Source organism: Sceloporus occidentalis, unplaced genomic scaffold (genome assembly GCF_023333645.1).
Source record: "Sceloporus occidentalis isolate IW3139 unplaced genomic scaffold, rSceOcc1.0.p SCAF_3, whole genome shotgun sequence".
NCBI lineage: Eukaryota > Metazoa > Chordata > Lepidosauria > Squamata > Phrynosomatidae > Sceloporus > Sceloporus occidentalis.
The window spans coordinates 183,692,192-183,711,885 of record NW_028316983.1 but is presented as its reverse complement, the minus strand read 5'-3'; the positions used below and the strand labels follow the sequence as shown (position 1 = coordinate 183,711,885).

Here is a 19,694-nt window from a genome sequence, read left to right as displayed (position 1 = left end):
GGTAACAACTACAGGATTTAAAGTACAGACTTGTAATACCCAGATCTCTAGTACATAAAAAAATACATCTGCCAATTGCCTTTGTAAGTAAAAATAACAAAGTATCACCTTGAATAAACTTAAATTTAGAATTTTAGGATGCACTGGTTTCTAACTTCCAATCACACTGACCCATATGATGACCCATATGACGTGGTGCTAAAACATTCTTGACCAAACCAAGAAGAGAATGACGTAGAGCCATAAAACTTACATGCTATTCCAGATATTCTCCATGCTGAAAGTTGGCACACCACTTTTCCACAGTTGAATACAACAGGCACTTGTCACTCAGTGTTTGCATCATACACTCATGGATTTCCTTTGGTGTTCTCTTCTGTAGGAACAGGAACTTCATGACAGCTTACAGTTCAGCACTTGAAAATTCCACACTTTTCACTAACATAGGTCTATCAATTATTTTGTGGGGGGGGAGGGGGGATCAGAAATTAAAGCCATTATTCTGCAGATTGGCTATTTTCAGTACAAAAGAACACTCTCTCAAGCGACAGTGACAAAATTACACTCGAATTTTGGGAAGTGGGCCAGGCCAGGAACTTCTCGGCATCCCCTTGTAAATTACAACCATGGTTAGCCAACACTTGCAGAATGCTGATCCTGGAAGTTTAGTTCTCAAGACAGCTGTCAGTGAACATTCTGTTTTTATCTGTGGATTGCCTGGGAAATCTATGACATTTATGTTTTATTAAGTTACTTTTCCCAGAATTTTCTCCAAAGGAGTTCAGAGTTGCATAGATGGTCTCCCAAATTTTACCTAATTAACAATTCTGTGCGGTAGGTTAGGCTGAATGAATGAATATCTCAAGGTCACCCAATCAAGTCTCAGGATGAGTTCTGATTTGAACCACACTATCCATAACTCTGTTCTTTAAACATTATACCAAACTGCCTATTTGTTTGCCAAGAAATACCTTTTGGTGGCCAGACAATGCAAATTATTATTATTATTATTATTATTATTATTATTATTATTAACCTTTATTTATAAAGTGCTGTAAATTTACATAGCGCTGTACATACAATCTTTTTAATTAGACAGTTCCCTGCCCTCAGGCTTACAATCTAAAAAGACACAACACAAAAGGAGAAGGGAATGGTGGTGGGGAAGGGGATGAGGGCCAGCAGTCTTCTCTACCTCCAAGGCCTAGACCAAGGGAGATGGACTGGAGGGAGGACTTGGCTTCTTGGAGCTAGCCTGCCTCTCTCTCCCTCAAGATGGAGGATGAAAGGCGGGCTCTTCTAATATCTAACATATTAATTTATTTATAAATACCTGACATGCTTTTTAAAAAAAATATCTATGGTACTCATCCTGGTTCAGACTGAATGCTGAATTTCATATATCATGAAGTTCACAGATTCTCAAATTAAATAATCAGGCTACCTTTCAAAAGCTGGAGTGGGAAGAATGCTGCCTTCCGGAAGTCACTGGCCACCCTCCAGCATTCTCCACCACTGTCTATGTTGGCTTTGATTTACATTTTAAAAACATCAGGACCTTCCCTTTTTTAAATGCAAAGGGCTGCTCCAACTTTTTTGGAGATAACTAAAAATTATGTGTAGCATTATTAATTTGGGGCTCACAATTATCCCAGATATTACTGTTGTGGAAGATAAAAACCATCTCACTAGGAAAGTCAGATGAACTTTTTTTCTAATTTTGTCTACTTTTTCATCATATAAAAACAGATTTTGTTTTTGGCAGTTAACTTTATACACTTGTGGTTTTTTGGTATTTTGAACACTTCTTCTGGCAGTACGTATAGACTTCTAGAACAAATGACAGATTCAGCAAGCAAGAAAAATAAAGGCAGGAATAAATTCACATTTTGGTGAGAAAAAAGTAATTTCTAACTGGCATATTCTGTGTGTGTGTGTTTACTTCTCAGTGGTCTCCCACCCAGAGAAGACCCATCTAAGCTTTCAAGGTCAGATGAGATCTAGTGCCTTTAGGGTATTTAAGCTACGGTTGGCCTACTACAGAAGCTTAATTTTAAAAGATTATCAAATACACAATGCAATGTACCATTTCAAAACAGCCACCTTTAATAATCTATAGTTGAATGTCCTTAAAAGTATGGGGTGGGCAAATGTTGCTCTTAAGTACCTTCCGCAGAACAGAGGACTAATTAAGGGAACTTATTTCTTCATTACTACCACATAATACTCATTAATTCTACTGCTAGGAGCAAGATTTGAGTATATCTTCCACATAGAGTTACAAGTGGCATTACCTGGTGGATCACCCTGATCCCTATAAATCTATACAGTACTACCATCACAACCAGAAGCAAACTGATATAACTGGTGAAATGGCTTTGCTACCAGTATTTTTAAAAATAAATAAGGAAAATCTGACAAGTATTGGTGATAATTTCCAATCAAGAAACATCCTTACCAAAGAGATCATTGCTTCTAGCTGCTAGTCTTTACTACAGAGGAGTTCCCAACCATTTTTAATTCACGGAGCCTTTTTTTAAAATCAATTTCTATGGCATAGAAGTGGCCTACCTTATGTCTTGTACGTTAATGGTGTTTAGGAGTAGGAGTAGTGTTACCAGGGGGGAGGGGAGAGGAAGATAAGATTATAAGGGAATGTAAAGTAAACCAGTTCAAGCTACATGGTAACTTTATGTAGGAAGCTTCCAGTACCTTTTCATTATTGGTTTTAGCAAATGTTGTCATAGTTTTCTGTGAAGCCAAAATTTTGTTGTACTTCCTCTTGAAAAAATTAGACGTTCTATCTTTCAACTTGGGATTGTTTCCCTCTAAATGATGCTGCAGTTTAACAGGAAACATGGAACTATTGGTCAACATATTTCCACAAATCACACAGAGAGCCTGGCCATCGTTTGTTTCTGTGAATCCCATATTTAAGTAACTTTCTCTGTATTTTTGTTTTTTACTGGCAGGTCTTTGCCCCCACTGCCCCACTTCTGTTGCATTTTGCAATGATTGAAGTAGCATAGCTGATTCAGAAATAGTTTCTTTTGCAGAAAAATCTTCTGACAAAGAAACACTGGAGTACATTACTTGAGTATCATATTTTTTTTGTGGTTGGTTCATCTGGCGAAGTAATGGAGTCAGCTGATGGTTTGTTCTCCTTTTCAAATATAACATCATTGTTGTTCAAAGTACCTGTTTTAAGCCAGTGATCCATGCCTTAAAGAACATCAGACAGGAATATGAGAATAACCAACATAAACCAGAATACAAAATAAGGCAAATACAGGGTTTTTCGTTAAAAATGAGTCTTTCTTCGTTTAAAAATTAGACCTTTTTCATTTAACAATGAGCTCTTAATTTATTAAATGTTATCAAATATAATTTATATTTAACATTATTACACATATTAACTTAAAACAACTATAATATTAAGAAAAAACTTAACTATAATATTATTACAAATTATTTTTTAAACTACCAGCTTGTTTAAATTGTAAAGAAATAATTGATGAATGTGCAGTTCTGAGAAATAACTATGACATTCAGTTCCAGGAAGTGTGCACAGCAGCCTGGCATGGCGCTGCCCTAGTGGCAGCAGAATGCCCAAGTGTCATCGACTGCTAGAGGAGGCATGAAATTCAACTTGGCAAATTTCCAATTTCTAGTTTTCCTATTTTGATTCTACTTTTTATTTCTTATTCTTTAATTTTGTTCAATTTTTATTTAATTCATTTTCCTGGAGTGGCCATGGAGCACCTGGGAAGTGCATGCAGAGCCCTAAGGGCTCCATGGAGCACAGGTTGGGAACTGCTGCGCAGAATGTTAGCAAAGGCATATGTAGTATTGCAAGCTGTATCATAGATTTTACCTGAATTTGGGAGATTCTTCAAGTCAGCGTTACAAGACTGTCCAGCTGCTTTTAGTACTGTAAATCCTGATGGTCTACAAAGTAATTTGAGTGCCCTTGACTACACTGTGAAAGACTTGGTATAAAATTACAGCTGACAGTACAGTCCTGAACTAACAGGCTTCACTTGTAGATCATCTATATTAGGGATAACGAGTACACAATCTTCCCAGATGTTCCAATGCAATGCTTATCAAGCTTGACCAGCACAGTTGATACTGAAGGAAGCTAGAAACTTAGTATTTCAATAACTGCATGGCCAGTGTTCCACATCTCTGCCTTTTGTAGAATGTTAAAGCAACTCCAAATGTTTTACTCCCAACATCCTGGTGACTTGGTGGTATTAGCTGGAGCTAATGGTAGTTTTCTAGACCAAAACAATGTAGCTTGTAACACATTAAGGCAGGCTGGTATTCACTGTAAAGCATTCAGTACATCCTTTGAAAATACTGCTATGTCTTCAAAAGACTCAAATATATGTGAAAGGCATATGATCACATTTGAGTTCATGGATAAAGATGAACACCCTAGTTCTTCATATGCTGTCTTCTCAGTACGCCAAGCCATGAACCAGCATCAGAGCAGTCAGTATTGTGAAAGCTGTACTGCGCATGAGAACAGCTTTTGTTCTCTTAGGCCCCCATACAGACTGTCAAAGCTGCTTCGGGTCACTTTGGAAGTAGCTGTTTAAATGATGCATGTGTCCTTAAGACTGAATCATGGCTTTGGTGCAGCTTCTGGACTCTTAGGACGCATGCAACATTTAAACAGCTACTTCCAAAGTGACCCGAAGCAGCCTTATTTTGGTCTGTCTGTATGGGGCCTTAGTCTCACTCATTCCCCCTAAAATTTAACTAAAGGGGTGGTAATGGCAGTACCCATGGTTCAGTTGACAACAGAGCACAAAGCAGCCTTTGAAGTCCATTTGTTGTTGTTGTTGCTGTTGTGTGTCTCTAAGTCATTTCCGACCTACGGCGAGACTCTATCATGGGGTTTTCTTGGGGAGATTTGATCAGAGGTGGTTGGCCATTGCCTTCCCTTGAGAGCATGTGACTTGCCCAAGGTCCCCCAGTACCCCAAATGGCTGTTTTGTAAATCTGGATTACAATACTATGAAGTAATATTTAATGCTTGAAACAAAGTCCAGTCGTAGTTTACACGTATAATTATTAGGATACTCTTGAAGTCCATTCTTACTTCACCGTTATTGCCATATTTCTTAAGGAGAGAATTAAGTATTACATTTGTTAAATTACCATTTAAATTGGGGGTAAATGCCTACAGTGAAGTTCTTATCAAAATAAAGCTGAAAAATGCCATCGATAATTTTACTTTCCTCCTTTCTTCCATTATCTGAGGTTGGCAAATGAAATGGCTTCATGACTAGTTTCTTGTGGGTTTTTGGGGCTATGTGGCCAGAACTGAAGAAAGTTAGAGGATTTATTGCAATAGCAATAGCAGTAGCATTGATATTTCTATACCGCTTACCAGTGAATTCAGTACTCTCTGCAGCCACGAAGTTGTGAGTTCGATCCCAGGACTCCAAGGTCGACTCAGCCTTGCATCCTTTCTTAGGTTGGCAAAATGAGGACCCGGCTTGTTGGGGGGCAATGGGCTCACAGATTGTAAACCGCTTAGAGAGTGTTGATCTCACTGATAAGCGGTATAGAAATATAAATGCTACTGCTATTGCAATAAATAAATAATCCATGTATATGTGTAATGATCAAAGCGGTATGGAAATGTACACGCTATTGTTAACAACCTCACCTAATAATGGGTTGCTGCCACACTGCAGAAATAACAGTCTGACACCACTTTCATAGCATGGCTCAGTGCCATGATCAGTCATTTTTGGTTAATTTAAGATGCCTCTTTTCATTAGGAAAACTCCAACCCAACTAATAACTTAATTAGTATGTAGAGAGATCTTGTTGCACCTTTGAGACTGATTGAAAGAAAGAAATTGGCAGCATGAGTTTTCCTAGGCTTCAGCCTACTTCTTCAGATGCATTTGGTGGAGTGGGAGCCAGAGGCTGAAGCTTAGGAAAACTCATGCTGCCAATTTCTTTCAGTCATTCTATGTGGGGCTACACTTAACCAGTTCCTGCCGCCCACCAAGCGAGGATCCAGTGCAGGGGCAACAGAACCCTGTTTCATTCGCGCCAGTAGTCCCAAGGCGCATGCGCAGTTTGCTCCTCGGGGCAGAGACCTGTAGCCCCTCCCCCTTTGATTAGAATGTAACAGAGGAACCCCCTCAAGGCAAGCCGCGCATGCGCACTGGGCTGTTTATTAAAAACTCACTGCGCCACCGTCGCCGGAAAGCCCTTCCCCTGGGGAAGGGAGGAGTAACCTCCGCGAGTGGCTCCGGGACAACGACGACGAAGAGTCACCCGAGGAGGCTAAATCCAGCCCGTTACTCGCGATGAGGGGGGGAAGCAACCTGAACGGACCGCTGTGGCAGCGATTTCTAGAAAGTTCCACCCTGAACGCTTGAGAGAAGAATGAGGCGGCGGCGGCTTGCGCATGCGCAGTGCGTGTTACGCGCTGGCTCCTCCCCCTCTCAATCGTGTCAGGGCCCGTTATCCCCCCTCCTTTATTATTATTATTCCCTTCACTGTGGCCTCCGCTGCTGTATACGCTATTTACGGAAGGCAGTGAAATTCTGAGAAGAGGCCGTGGCGCCAGTGACAGTTATGACGGAAGCCCGCTGCGCCCCAGCTTTCTTCCTGGCTCGCCCTTTTAACGTTCGCGACAGTAGTAACAGCGGCGCGTGCCTGCGCCCGTTGCTGCTGGAGCCCTCCGCCGTCACGTGATCGGCGCCTCAGCCAATGGGAGCGCTGGGTGAGCAAACCGACATTCTGACGGGCTTTTGAGGTCCGGAGAGGAGGAGGAGGAGGAAGGCGAGGAAGGCAAGGGAGCGACAGCGCTGAGGAGGAAGGAGTGCCCTGGGAACCCACCCCGGAGCGGGGCCCAGACTCCCGGGAAGCTCTTCTCTCCCCACAAGGACGGCAGCGGGGCTCGCCAGGGGCCGCCTCGCTTCTGCTGCTGCTGCTGCTTCTTCCGCTGGGAAGACGGTAAGCGGAGGGAAGCTCCACGGCCGGCGGCGGGGAGGGAGGGGAGGGCGGTTACGCCGATGACACCCCTTTTTTTGACGGCTGAGGCGGAAAAGGCGGCGAGGGTCTCGGAGGAGGCATAAGTATCTGCCTCCCCCGAAGGAGGACGAGGCCCCGCGACATGGAGGACGCCGTGGCCCAAGGGGAAGGCGGAGAGAGAGAGGCGTGTCATGAAACGCGTGCCCCTCCGTCCTGCTCAAAATGGAGGGCGGCTTTTGAGTCGGAAGGGAGGACGTGCCTGCCTCTCTCCGGCCAGGCTCCCGCCTTCCCTTCCCGTCCCTTCCCCACCTCTCCTGGCTGCGGAGGACGGGGCGGCCGTGGCTCTGTGTACATTGGGGAGGTTCCATATGAAGACACATACAGTGTGTGTGTATATATATACACCACACATACACACGCACATATATACACGTGTGTGCGCCTTCCTAGGGAACCTCTCTCCAATATGTGTGTGTCTTCATGGGGAAGCTCCCCCCAATATGGGTCTGTCTGGGGAGGGCGGTGGGGGTCGGCTGGGTCCCTCCGCGCATTTAGAGGGAGAGAGAGAGAGAGAGAGAGCGAACACTCCCCCTTCCTTCCTTCCTTCCTTCCTGCCTCCCTTGCGCTGCCCTTCCCTCCCTCCCTCCCCGTAATGGAGGCGCCGCAATCCCAGTGCCGCCCTTGCCTTCGAGCCCCGCGCCAAACCCCCTTTTCTTTCCTCCCTCCCGGGGTCTCCCTGACACACCTTCCCTCCCTCCCTGCCTCCCTCCCCCCAAGTTCCAGAGGCTCTCCTCTCGTCTGCTGGAGCTGACAGCCCAGAGGAAGAGGAGGAGGAGGAGGAGGGCTGTCATCCAGAACTGCCACTGTTGTTGCTCTTGCTGCGGCTGGAGCCATGGCCGCCGCCGCCGCTGCCACGGCTCCCCCCTCCTGGTGGGTCTCCTCTCGGGTGTGTGTATGTGGATAACGGTGGTGGGTAATAATAACGCCGTAGAGCAGGGCTTCTCTGCTGTGCAGCATTGCCAGCCCTTTCTGAAAGGGGAGAGGCGGCGGCGGCGGCGGTTTGTGTTCCTTGCAGGGTCTCTCTCTCTCTCTCTCTCTCTCTCTGTGTTTGTGTGCGAGCGCGCGCTCCCGCCTGCCTTCCCTGCCCTCCCTCCCGGGCGCGAGCCTTTGCCTACGTCTCTGGTAATGACAGGCTGCTGGGGAATGAAAGAGAAAGCGGCGCTCAACCAGCCCTAAGTTCCATTTAAGGTTGCATCCACATTGCAGCACTAATCCGGTTTGACCCCACTTGACCTGCTATGGCTCCATGCTATGGATTTCTGGGAACGGGAGTTGCAGGAATTGTAAACCACTTTATCCGGGGCTGCTTCTACACTGGTGAAATTAACCCGGTTTGGCACTGCTTTAACTCTTTGTCTGGCTCTTTGCTATGGAATTCTGGGAGTTGGAGTTTGTTGGGGGCCCAGAGCAGAGCTCTCCCACAACTCACAGAATTCCATAGTCTTGAGCCAGAGCAGTTAAAGCAGTGCCAAACCAGGTTATTTCACCAGTGTGGATGCAGCCAGAAGAAAGTATAAGGACAAGCACCGTAACAGTAGCCATTAATGGAACAGTTGGTGGGTTGTAACACAGAGGCCTTTAGCAATGGTGAACTGCTTATGTAGTGTTTTTAAAAAGTCTTTATTAAAGCCACAGGAGATAACGGAGACTACCATTAAGATTTCTAACACAATCTCTTTTTAAAAGTCTGCAACAGCAGCCTGCGCCTTAAAATGTGATCTCATTGTTTTTGAATATTGATCCATTTCTGATATCAAATGTGTGTCCTTTATTTTATATAGGGATTAGCTTTTTCTATGCTGAATATGGTGAGGTACTTCTCCCCAACGATGGCACATGTATAATCTTCCAGTGTGATATCAGCCATGCTTTGGAAGCAGAAGTTTCAGTTCAATCTTGTATGGCTTGAATAGAAGCAAATACAGTGCATTTTGAAAAAATCATGCTACATGTGTTGATCAGCTCAGCATTGCAAGAATATCTGTGTTGTCACACACATTTAGTAGATGGCCACTGTTCCTGTCATTGTCACCGTCTGTACTTTCGGTGTTTTGTATCTCTCTGGCCTCACAGTTCAAGGCTCTCTCTCCCCTTTCTTTGTGTGTGTGTCTGTATTAACATACATGCATATATAGGTAAATGGATGGCCCTCTTCCAACTCTATGATTGTGTGAACTCAGGGAACATCTCATATAAAGTCGGCAGTAGTCCATGAAAGTTTATGCCATAACTGATATGTTAATCTGTAAAGTGCACTGTAGTTTTTGTAATTTTGTTTAACATGGCTACTCATTTGGACATTTTGTGCTGCTTCATGTTTAAAAGTCAGAAATAGGAGGAGCGCACTCTTTATCTGAAAATAGTCAGAATATTTATATATGAAAAAGAGGATTTTGAAAGCCTGTGGCATTTGAATGATTTGTACCCATGTGTGACCTTAAACAAATCCCCGTCACAGTAAGGTCCATTGACATTGTAATGAAATTAAATTGATCTCATAGAACTGTACCTCACATATTATTGGGTGATGGTGGCCACAAAGCACTATATGCCATAAATGTTTCACAATGTTAAGAAGCAATTTAGTACAAGAATGCACAGAACTTATGTAAGTGAACCTGGAAACACAGTGTCTCCTGTGAGCTCCTCTCAGCAGCCTCCTCTGGTTTACTAGCTTATCCAACATGTGGATCCTGATCCCAAATGTAATGAGCAGTTGTTTTGTGAGTATAAAGACATAAAAAACTCACTGATGCTCTTAAAATATTTGTAGATGTTTTTTATTACCCTTTCAGTTCACTAGTTGTACTAATTTCTCATAGCTCTGAAGGAAATAGACTCCCAGATCTAAAACTTTTGTAGACTTGATCTGCTTTCTCACATGCATGGAGAGGAAGGAGACCATGCATCTGAGGAAGTGGACTATGAAAGCTTATACTACAACCTCTTTCACACAGTCCCAAAGGTACTACAAAATCCCTTTGCATACTGATATTTCAGACTAACATGACTATATCTTTGAATTATACTTCCGGATCTAAACTGAAGGAGGAAACAAATATGAAGGACATAATTTCATTGAGTTTCTGGTCACTATTCTATGAACCAGGCCATGCAAATTTAGAATAATGGTTGTTATTCTGAATTTAGCTATAGTACTTTTACAATCTTTTCTGTCCTGGGATTGGGAGTTTGGGAAACATTTTCAGGATTATGATTGTCATTATCATTTATTTTGTGTTTTGTCTTCCTTATGTGGTTGCTACTGTTTATGTTCATACCGAGATGCTTCTTCACATTACATTGCTTATTTCATTGACCTTGCTGCTTAGTATAAGTCACTCTTGAGAAGGACAAAGGGCCGGTATAGACCGGCACGGAAAGCCAGCTTCTAGCAAGCTTGGGGGCGTGGTGTACATACGATGCAAACCCCCCCCCCCCCGGCGCTTGGAAGCTGGCTTCATGCCACCTGGCTTTTGGGCACTCCGGCGTGGAAAAGCTGGCTTTTTGCTGGCACAAAAAGGAGCGACTCTTTGCCCTTTTTGGGGGGGGCTGGCAAAAAGGCAAGTTGGGTCTGCGGAGTGCAGTTGCTGTGGCCCCAGTCTGGCTTTCTCAGGGGCAAGAGGTCTGTTCCACCTCTTAGTTGGGCATAGACTAAGGGTGTAAAGGATGTTTGACTTGTAATTACCAAGGCCACACTGTGCTAGGTACTAATAGTTCTGCCCAACTGTTGGCAGTTCTGGCCAGCTGTGATAATAGATCATGTCACACTGGATGGCAATATTTTACTGGCAGAAGGACATGAGACTATAATTGCCAAGGTATCCTTGGCAGATTTCAGCAGAGAAGACCAGCTCATGTTGCATGGCTGTATTGTTAGAATAATATAAATCTGTAGTACACCTGAGCCACTGTTTCTTTAGCAGTCTCCCACCCAGGTCCTAGAAACTTAGTCCTGGTTCTTAATCATAAATATGTTGCATTATACAGTATGTGTAATTGAAAGTGCTAGTGACAAATTTTTTAAAAAAACATTGGTAGTGTGGTGACTTAAGCTTGATGTTTTAGGGCATAAAGTAGGTGAGAACATAATGGTTCTAGGCAGACCTTGGAAACTTTAGTACCTGTTAAAATCTGGATAAATACCAGTGAATTTAAAAATCTGCTTTGGATTCTGGCGATCATATTTAGTAACTTGAACCATAACATCTCGTAAACACATTTGAGCAAAGATTCAATGTTTCATCTGCTTTGTGATAATTATCATGATTGAGTGGACCTGTGCTGAAAGGCTACTTCCTAGATATTATCCAGACTATGAATTTGTTATTGTGAATGATGTCTAGGTTTTATCTTTTTGTGGGTTTTTCAGGCTATGTGGCAGTGTTCTGAAAGAGTTTATTCCTGACATCTGGCCAGCATCTATGGCTGGAATTTGAAGATGCCAGCCAAAGATGCTGACGAAACGTTAGGAATAAACTCTTCCAGAACATGGGCACTTAGCCCCAAAAAATGGCCATGAAAGCCTTCGACTTCACAGTGTCTAGGCTTCTTTTCTTCCTCCTCTTCTCACATATTTGAATTTTTTCCCCTTTCACTTCCTGCTTTGAACAATTCATAGTTTGTAACAAGATTTCAGTTGGGCAAACCATAGCTGGGCAGACTATAGCTTCCATAACACACAGTCAAATTGTTTTGCAGTCTGTTTTATTGATTATATGCCTCTGATAAAGCAGACTGAATCTCTGGAAGCTTATGATATGAACTTCTTCAGTTTCAAAATTGCCACAAGATTTGCATACTGATAAAGACTAGCATAACTGTATCTTTGAACACAATAATTTAGTTAGTACAGATACAGTAAACTATAGTTTGTACAAAATAAGAGAAAATGCATAAACTCAGTGGCTTTTTACAGTGGAAAATCCATAGTTCAGCGAACAATCTGTAGTTCAGGTACTGCATTTGGGCCACATCTCTCTTTGTGTGCCTGAGTTAAACAACGATAACAACAACAACACTACAGGTGAAAAATGAAGTAGACTTTTAAATGAGAGGTTGGGACATGCAAGATTGCCAGTTAATATAGATAACTGTGAAGAAACCTTGAAACACCAGTTTGTTATACTGTATATGACAGTACTATTTTTAAAATGTGGGTATATAATAAATAGTGCAAGCCCTCCCACCGCTTGGAAACTGGTTCTGGAGGGTTTCAGAGTGTTCTGTATTGGACTGTACCATATGCTGCAGTTGTGAGGGAAAATCAGCCCCTCCTTATTCTGCTAACAGAAGCATTTCTGTCAGCAGAGATACCATATTGAATCCTGGTGAAGGAAAGAGATTAAACTCAGTATTAGAAGAATAGTAAGAACTGAGACCATTTGTAACCTGGTTTTCTTACTGGTTCTTTCATCTTACATCTTACTACAAAAACCTCTTCAGTAGGGAAAGAAATACCTAAGTCAACATTCTGTATAAATTGAGGGGAGGTTTTAGGGTCAAAATTAATGGATTTTGATAAGATTTTTTGATATATGTCTGGAAGCACCATTGAATAATACAGTGGGCCAATGCGGATGGCAAAAAACACGGGACCCCCAATGGCAATATTTGCAGCCACTTGGCTGGGACCACTGAAGTCAGTGGGGCTTGCTATTTGCGAATGTTCGAATCCATGGATGGCAAGCCTGCAGTTGGGGCAGGCAAGCACACTGTAGTAATAAATATAGTTTATAAAGGTGCTATAGTATTTTTTTGTGAGTTGGCCTTCTGAAGAGTGTCATAACCAATATGATTGGGAGGAGATAGGACTTTGTTTTTATCTTTGTAAATTTTATTTTGTAAGCTGTCTGTAACCTCACTTTTGGGGAAACAATAAGGTATAAATAAATCTATACCTGTACAATACAGTACAAAGCCTAATGCACTGAGAGAAATACTAGGTGAAAATTAGCTGTAGCAAATGGGACAGGTGTTGAGAATTTTATAATAGTAAGATTTTGAGAATGTTTATTAAACAGTTTGGAGAAGTCAGGTAATTTTGCACTGAATGTTTTCCTTTGTTTGGTAGTCAAAGAGACAACACTTATGTTAGCTCTCATATTTATTACATGAACAATCTGCTGTGAAAATGTATCACATTTTCTAATGTGGTAGTATTGTGACATATTGCTGCCAAAAATATTATTAGATAAGATAAATTCTTATAATGACAATATACCTAATAGAACAAGTAATAATATAGAAAAGAACAAACTGTAGAACTTATATCTTAAAATAACTTTTAAAAATCAATTATTTTTAAATCACATTTTAATCTGAAATATATTAAAGGTATTCTTATGTAAAGCTAAACAAAGAAGCATCCCAACTATTTTTAGGTTTAAGTATAAAAACTAAATCAAATAATGAGAATACACTTGTTAACTGATAATGTAAAAGCAATGGTAAAGGTAAAGTAATTGTTTTGAATTTCATTTAAATTATTCTAGACTGCTGCTCGAGAGAACTGTTCTTTACATTATTATTATTATTATTTATATAGCGCTGTAGATTTATACAGCACTGTACATACAAACAATAAATTGATAAAAATGAAACCTGCCAATGGTGTACATTCTGCAAAATACATATAAAACAATAGATAATAATACAAGATAGAATTAAATAAAAATAAGAAAACCCACACATACAGACCGATACCTGCACAAGAACTCCAACCATCACCCAGAACAAAAAAGAAGCACAGTCAAAACTCTGGTAGACCGGGCAAAACCATCTGTGAACCCCACTTCTTGGAAGATGAACTGAAGCACCTGGACCGGGCTCTACAAGCTAATGGTTTCTCCAGCTCAGACATCAGAAGGGCTGCCAGGCCCAGAAAAACCCAAAGGAGTGAAGACAAGCAGTCACCCAAAGGAAAGGTATTTTTACCATACATCAAAGGAGTCAGAGACAGAATAGGCAAAGTGGTGAGGAAGCACAACCTTCAAATGGTTTACAACCGACAAAGAAAATCCAGCAAATGCTTCCCTCAGCCAAGGACCAGAGAGACCCTCTCACAGCCGCAGGAGTTTACCGCATACCATGCAGCTGCGGACAAGTCTACATAGGGACCACCAAACGCAGTATGCAAACAAGAATCAAGGAACACAAGAGGCACTGCAGACTGGGCCATCCAGAACATGCCACAAACCATCCTGGGCATAAAATATTGTTTGAAAACACTGAAATTCTGCACCATGCCAACAACTACCATGTCAAGATGCACAGGGAAGCCATTGAAATCCACAAACACCTGGACAATTTCAACAGGAAATAGGAAAACCTTAAAGTAAACAAGGTTTGGCTACCAGACCTGAAAAATAGCAAGAAGACGACACAACAAATGCAAAATGAGAAATCTCCCAGGTTCAGGGGTTTTCCAGGAGACAATGAGCATTAATCAAGTAGACATTAATCCTCTTGTGCAGACCCTCCCACCCTGAGACCTGCCATTAGCAACAGAGCAATACACATGCAAATCACTCCTGCCTTTCCAGGTCACACAATATATATACCCCACTCCTTTCCAGGCAAGCATTCTCTGAAGATGCCAGCCACAAATGCTGGTGAAATGTCAGGAAGAAACTCTTCTAGAACATAGTCACATAGCCTGAAAAACCCACAAAAATCTATGGATACTGGCCATGAAAGCCTTCAACTCCAGCAATGGGGGTTTGTCCTCACCCATTTGATAGCCAAATTCGAATCTGACCCTAAGTAATGTGCCTTTAACCCCTTATTGTGCTCTTGTGTGTGATAATCATTAGCAAATGGGCTTGCTTTCCTGGGATGCCACCACTTTAACCATTTTTGGGATGGACGCAATCAGGGGTTGCCATGCACAAAACAATGATACCTTTATCTGCTAACCAAAATGCACAAAATAGATGAAACAAGCTTTTGGAGCTCAGCTGACTTCTTCATTGGGCGAAGGAGTTAAAAATCAAAAGGGAGAAAGGTATCACTGTTTTGTGGATTTGGGATGTTATTGTTTGCAGTTTGGCCAACACAGCTACTCCTGGATATGGTTTCTAGATTTCAGGATAGTACATTTTAGGGGAATCCTAAAAAAGAGGGAACACAATTTTGGCTGAGACTTTTTGAGGTCCTTGTTTTTTAAATGGGTCTACATTTGATGTGCTTTAAGCAGCATTTAAGGGTTTTTTTCAGATGCAGCAACACAGAGACTTCTTGAGAAATTCAATATTATCTGCCAAAGGAGACGGCAGGTATTTTCACAAAGGAGAAAAAAAGAAAGAAGGTTTCTTATTGTGTTGCTATTGTAATTATTTGCAAATTTTATTTCCTGGACTTAATTGTTTGTCTTCCAGAGCCCATATGCCACCCCCTTTTCAAAAACACACAGACATTTCTATTGGGGAGGGAAATGGAGGAAAGGGGAGCTCCAGCCTATTAGCATGCAACTAAGAGGAAAGAGGTACTCCGGACCTTAGGAAAGGGTCCTCCCCCCTTTTAAACACACACACACAAACATTTCTATGTGGGGGAGGGGGGAGCTGGAGGGAAAGGCAGCTCCAGTCCCAATAAGTAAAAAAGTTCCACCACGCATGCAGCATCGCCATACATTTACCAGGACACAAGAAAGCCTCTTCGCTGCTCCAAGCCTCTGCTTGCCTCCTTTCCCTTCTCGCCTCTGGTCTCTGGGTCTGGCACACCTGTGCAGTACCACCCAGATCCTCAAGGGTGGGATCTGGATGAGCTTTTTCCTGAGGGTTCACTCCTGCCTTCGAGACATGCTGCTTTTCAACGACTTCAGACCCAGACTTTCATGGGTTTTTTTTAGCAGCAATGGCAACCCTACTAGCAATTCTAATCCCCACAAATCCCTGGCACCCTTTTTTTCCCCTGAGCGTCCCCTGCTGCTCTTTTCCCCTTCAGTGCCTCCTGGAGCTTTCTAATGCCCCTGGGGCGGCACTACTGCCCACTTTGGGGACCACTGCTCTAAGCTTATGTTGATGATCTTGTGATAATGATGCAGAATTCATTGAATTCAGTGAAGGCTTTATGGGGAAAATGTGTTTGGGGCATGCTCTCTGTTTAAAGTGAATCATGACAAAACAAAATTGTTGGCCAAAACTATGACTTTAGAAGAACAGGATGAATTAATAGCTCTTTCTAATTTTAAAGTGGGGAGAGAGGGTCATACATTTAAAAATTATAATTGTAAAGCACAGCAGTGAATTATTTCAAAATAATTAAGAAAAATTCTGGAAAGAAAATTTAAAAGATCTAGAAAGTTAAATTTACCTCTTATGGGAGAATTGCAGTAATAAAAGCAAATGTTTTGCCAAAACCTCTTATTTTATTTTCATGATAAGAAACAGAGTAACTTTCGTCCTGTGGCAAAAAAGTTATTTCCAGGTTTGCCTAACAGGCAAAGAATCCCAAAATAAAAGTTGAAACACCATATGTTTTTAAGGAAGGGGATGGTCTGGGTTTTCCTAGTATCAAATTGTATTATATGGTCTGCTGTTTTTGTATGGCTGAAAGAATGGATTTTGTTTAGAGATAAAAGACTTCTGAAAATTGAAGGTCACTCTCTTAAGATTTGGGTGGCAGTTATCTTTAGTGTGATAAAGTCAAGGCACATGCCAAATTTAATAATCATCGTATTATAAAGGCTCTTCTGCAAGTACAATTTCCCCCTTTTTTGGGAAAGAATGAGTTACACATCAAAAATGGCTATCGCATGATGATGTTTTGTATTTGGAACAAGTTAATTCTGACCTTAAATTAAGAGATGCTTTTAAAGGAGGGCATAGATCTTAACTGGTTTGCTTGTTTGCAACTTAAAGAAGATTTAATCAAGGTTAGAGAGAATTATGAAAAGATGGTGATCATCGTGTGTGCGTGTGCGTGCGCGTGCATTTCTAATTTTGAAATTGGAGGCAGAAGATGAATCTGTAGAAGAATACATAATAAAATGGGCCGAAAATTTTGAGAATAATATACAAATGGATGTATGGAGGAAATTGTAGAACAAAGATATAAAAATTACCTTTTTCAATACTTTTAAAGAAAATATGTGTACAATGAGGTACAGATGGTACTTAACCCCAAATAACTTTTCCAAAAATGTTTATGAATGTTCGGAATCAATTTTATGGTTGTGAGGATAAGGATCTTTTTTTCATATGTCGTGGACTTGTAAGAAGTAGAAAATTATTGTTCTAAGAAGTATATGTTTGTTAAAAAAATAAAGATAGACTTTGCAATGTCACCATAAATGTTTTTGCTTTGCATTACTGACCAAAAAAAATGAATTGCAAATATAGACTATTTGGATATGTGGTAACAGCTGCAAAAACCTCGTTTGCCCAACCTTGGAAACTGTCTGAACCACTGACGATTGAAAAATGGGCTATTAAGATGGTGGAGTTTGCCCAAATTGCCAAATTAATGTGGATTTTAAAAGATAAACCAATTGAAGACTTTTTGAAAAATTGAAAACTATTTATTGACTTGTTGAGGAATAAAAAAACTAACAAGTTAATAAATCTATTGTTAAGGTTACTAGTAATTCTCGTATGTTTTCTCCTATTCGGTTTTTGTTTTTCATTACAATTAGTGTTGGGGGGTGTCAGAGCATTTTAATGTTATTCTTAGTGTTTCATTAGATTTTATTTATTGCTATAGACTAGTGTTTCAGTACACTGATTCACCTCTACACTCTCATCCATCCAGCCTTTAGTGTGAACACAAACAATTTTCTAAGTTCTTTGGTACATTTTTGCTTTGCTTTATCCTTTTGATCCTTTGTTACATGCCCGAGTTTTACCCTCGACTTATCCATGGGTCATATTAAAATCCATAATTTTGGCTCCAAAAACTGCCCTCGATTTATACATGAGGTCAACTTATAGTCAAGTATATACAGTATATCATCTTATCTTGACAAACTCCTATCAGGATACCATATGTACTAAAACATTGTAGGAAAGTGAACTGAATATATCAATTTCGGACTCAGATTGGTATGCTATTTGGTCATCTACTGTATTGAAGTCAAGATCAGCTTTAATCAGAGAGAGAGAAATAAGTTAAGCCTAAATCTAGCAAGTGTTTATAATTGAGATTTTTACCACTCATCAGTGCAACCCTCTGTGCAGCCATCAAAAATATGGGTACCAAAGAGTTTCTAGGCCTTGCATCTGGCTTTAGGGATATATATTTGCTGCTTTAGGGATTGGGTACTCTGCTTTTCTAGTTTTATTAGATTCTTGCCATGCATCAAACAAAACTTTCTGACCTTGGGTTCTCAGACTCTGTTCTCGGCTGGTTTAATAATTTATTTAAAATTTCTCATACACAAACTATATCACATAAAACATAAAACAAATATATACATATACCTACACCTTATATCGGTCACATATACATAAAAACAAACACAATAAACAAAAACTTCCTTTCCTTTACAGCGATTATTACTGATCTCCAGTCACCCTGGGAGATATGACCTTCGTGTTTAATTTTCCCTTATATTAACTTTAGCTAAATTCTACATGAAGATATAGGCCCTTTTTCCTTTAAATTTCTTCTCTGTTCTCATACCATGATATCTTCCCTGGTATCTCTTTTCCACCCTTTATTTTTACTTAATCTTCTTTAATTGGCTGGTATACAGATTTCATTTATCAAAAGCTATTATTCCATTATCACCTTTCTCTATTTTCAGATAGTTTATAACTGGTTGCCATTCCGTTCTATATCTTTCTAAGCTTTTGTCTTTTAATAAACATGTCAACTTATCTAATTCCATGAATTCATACAATTTCAAAAGCCATTCTTGTATCGTCAATTCATCATTTCCTTTCCATTTTTTTGCAATTGTGGATCTTGCAGCAGTTAACAAATAGAACATAACTTTCCCATATTCTTTTTCCAGGTCATCACTCAGCATGCCTAACAAAAACACTTTGGGATCCATCTCCATTGTAATCTTTAACATTCTTTCCATTTCTTTGTGTATTTTTTTCCAAAATTTCTTAACCCGCTGACATCCCCACCACATATGAAACATGGTACCTGAGCTTTTATTACAGTTCCAACAAGTATCTTTAGTATTTTTATATATTTTAGATACCTGGTGACAAATACCATCTAAATTGTATCTTATAATATTGTTCTCTTACTCCATAACTTAAGGTGTGTTTGATTCTTCTTTTCCAATTTTTTTCCCACTCCTCTAAAAATATTGGCTGACCAACATCTCTAGCCCAATTTATCATGTCCAAAATGTAATTTTATTTCTACTCTGGCTTCGCCAATTTCATTCTCAAAAATTTTCCTTTTTAAAGGTTCCTCTTATTTATAGTTTTAAGTCCTCTTATAAATCGCTCCTGTATGTCAGTCCTTCCCCTCCTCTCACCGTCCTATTATTCCTCTAATGTCCTCTCAAATAATAAAGATCCAGGTATTGTTAATTTATTTTCTCTGGTAGAGTTTACTGCCAAAGGTTAAAGCATCCACTGTAAAGGTTTTCAAGATTACCGTCCATTTCAAACACTTTAAAATAGTTGGATGCGTCCTGTGAGCCAAGTAATGGCGGCACACGC

The 19,694-nt window shown here is 40.6% G+C and overlaps 1 protein-coding gene across 3 annotated transcripts in view; it reads left to right on the top strand.

Annotated features, from left to right (window-relative positions):
* Window positions 1-6,734: 6,734 nt before the first annotated feature.
* The window catches only part of ANKRD12 (ankyrin repeat domain 12), a 68,132-nt gene continuing 55,172 nt past the window's right edge, over window positions 6,735-19,694 (top strand). For 2 of the 3 annotated variants that reach the window (XM_089517045.1, XM_089517042.1), the window contains exon 1: window positions 6,735-6,990. The gene's annotated coding sequence lies outside the window, so the exon portion shown is untranslated. Of the gene's footprint in view, window positions 6,991-7,918; window positions 7,939-19,694 lie in introns of those variants that run through there. The other variant, XM_089517044.1, reaches the window with a different exon arrangement.